Below are 2,718 nucleotides of genomic sequence, written 5' to 3'. Positions count from 1 at the left end.
ATGCATGTTTTTGGTAGAACAATTTATTTTCCTTTGGATATATACCCAGTAATGGAATTGCTGAGTTGAATGGTAAGTCAGTTTTCAGTTCTTTGAGAAATTTACGAACTGCTTTTTACAGTGGCTGAACTAATTTACATTCCCACCAACAGTGTTTAAGTGTTTCCTTTTCTCTGTAGCCTCACCAGCATCTGTCATTTCTTGACTTTATTATAATAACCATTCAAACTGGTGTGAGATGTTATCTCATTGTGGTTTTAATTTGCATTTCTTTGATGATTAGTGATGCTGAGCATTTTTTTCATGTATTTGTTGGCCTTGTGTATGTCTTTTGAGAAGTTTCTGTTCATGTCTTTTGTCCATTTATTAATGGGGCTATTTGGTTTTTCCTGTTGATTTGTTTAAGTTCCTTATAGGTTCTGCATATTAGACCTTTGTCAGATAGCATAGTTTGAGAATATTTTCTTACATTTTGTGGGTTGTCTTTTTACTGTGTTGATAGTTCCTTTCGCTGTGTAGAGGCTCTTTAGTTTAATTAAGTTCCACTAGTCTATTTTTGTTTTTGTTGCAGTTGCTTTACGGGAGTTAGCCATAAATTCTTTACCAAGACCAATGTCAAGAAGGGTATTTCTTAGGTTTTTTTTCTAGGATTTTTATAGTTTGAGTCTTACATATAAATCTTTAATCAATTTTGAGTAATTTTTTGTGTATGGTGAAAGGCAGGTGTCCAGTTTTATTCTTCTGCATATGGCTAGCCAGTTTTCCTGACACCATTTATCAAGTAGGGAGTCCTTTCCCCATTGCTTGTTTTAGTCAGCCTTCTCAAATATCAGATTATTGTAGGTGTGTGGCTTTATTTCTACGTTCTCTATTCTGTTCCTTTGGCCTATGTGTCTGTTTCTGAATCAGCACCATGCTGTTTTGGTTATTGTAGCCCCGTAGTATAGTTTGAAGTCAGGTAGTGTGATGCCTCCAGCTTTGTTCTTTTTCCTTATGATTGCTTTGGCTATTCAGGCTCTCTTTTGGTTCTATATGAATTTTAGAATAGTTTTTTTTCTAATATGTTAAAAATGACATTGGTAGTTTGAGAGGAATAGCCTTGAATCTGTAAATACTTTGGGTAGGATGGCCATCTTTAAGATACTGATATTTCCAATTCATGATCATGGGATGTTTTACCATTTATTTGTTTTTATCTCTGATTTTTTTCGGCAGTGTTTTGTAGTTCTCTTTGTAGGAATTTTTCGCCTTCTTGGTTAGGTGTATTCCTAGGATTTCATGTTTTTATGCGTCTACTGTGAATGGAGTTGCAATCTTGGTTTGACTCTCAGTTTGAATGTTATTGGTGTATAGAAATGCTGCTGATTTTTGTACACTGATTTTGTATTCTAAAACTTCACTAAAGTCATTTATCAGTTCCATGAGTCATTTGGCAGAATCTTTGGGATTTTCTAGGCATAGAATCATATGGTCAGTGAAGAGAGATGGCTTGACTTCTCCTTTTCCTATGCAGATGCCCTTATTTCCTTCTGTTGCATGACTGCTCTGGTTAGGACTTCCAGTACTATGTTAAATAGGAGTTGTTAGAGTGGATATCCTTGTCTTTTGCCAGTCCTCAAGGGGGAATGCTTTCAGTGTTTGCCCGTTTACTATGATGTTGGCTGTGAGTTTGTCATACATGGCTCTTATTATTTGGAGTTTCCTTCAGTGCCTAATCTGTTGAGGGTTTTTGTCATGAAGGGATGTTGGATTTTATGGAAAGTTTTTCCTATGTCTACTGAGATAATCACATGGTTTTTGTTTTTAACTCTGTTTATGTGGTGAATTGCACTTATTGATTTGCATTGCAGCCCAGGAATGAAGCCTACTTTATAGTGGTGAGTTAACTTTTGGATATGCTGCTGGATTTGGCTTGCTAGCATATTGTTAAGGATTGTTTTCATCTATATTCATCAGGAATATTGGCCTGAAGTTTTCTTTTTTTGTTGTGTTTTTGCCGGATTTTGATATCAGAGTGGTGCTGGCTTCCCAGAATGAGTTAGGGAGGAGTCTCTTCTTGATGTTTTGAAAGAGTTTCAATAGAATTGGTACTAGCTCTTCTTTGAACTTCAGGCAGAATTTGGCCGTGAATCCATCTGGTCCAGGGCTTTTTTTGGTTGGTCTATTTTTTATTAGGGATTCAATGTTGGAACTTATTATTAGTCTATTCAGGTGTTCACTTTCTTCCTGATTCAATCTCGGGAGAGTCTGTGCTTCCAGAAATCTACCAATTTCCCCTGGATTTCCTAATAATAGAAAATTCATAATAGTCTCCGAGGATCTTTTGTATTTCTCTGGGATTGGTTGTAATGTCATATTTGTCATTTCTGGTTGTGCTTAATTGCATCTTTTTCTTTCTTTTTAAGTCTAGCTAGCAGTCTATTACTCTTCTTTAATCTTTTGAAGAACCAGCTCTTGGTTCATTGATCCTTTGTGTAGATTTTTGCATCTTAATTTCATTTAGTTCTCTAATTTCCGTTATTAATTTCCTTCTGCTAACTTTCCTAAAACTAAAAGTTTCTCTAGGTGTAACATTAGATTGCTATTTTGAGTTATTTATAACTTCTTGATGAAGGCATTTAGGGGTATATACTTGCTTCTTAACACTGCTTTATCTGTATTCCAGAGATCTTGGTAAATTGTGTCCTGATTTTCATTAATTAAAAATTGTTTTTATTT

The sequence above is a fragment of the Mandrillus leucophaeus genome, unplaced genomic scaffold (assembly GCF_000951045.1).
Source record: "Mandrillus leucophaeus isolate KB7577 unplaced genomic scaffold, Mleu.le_1.0 Scaffold524, whole genome shotgun sequence".
NCBI lineage: Eukaryota > Metazoa > Chordata > Mammalia > Primates > Cercopithecidae > Mandrillus > Mandrillus leucophaeus.
This window is presented reverse-complemented; position numbering follows the sequence as displayed.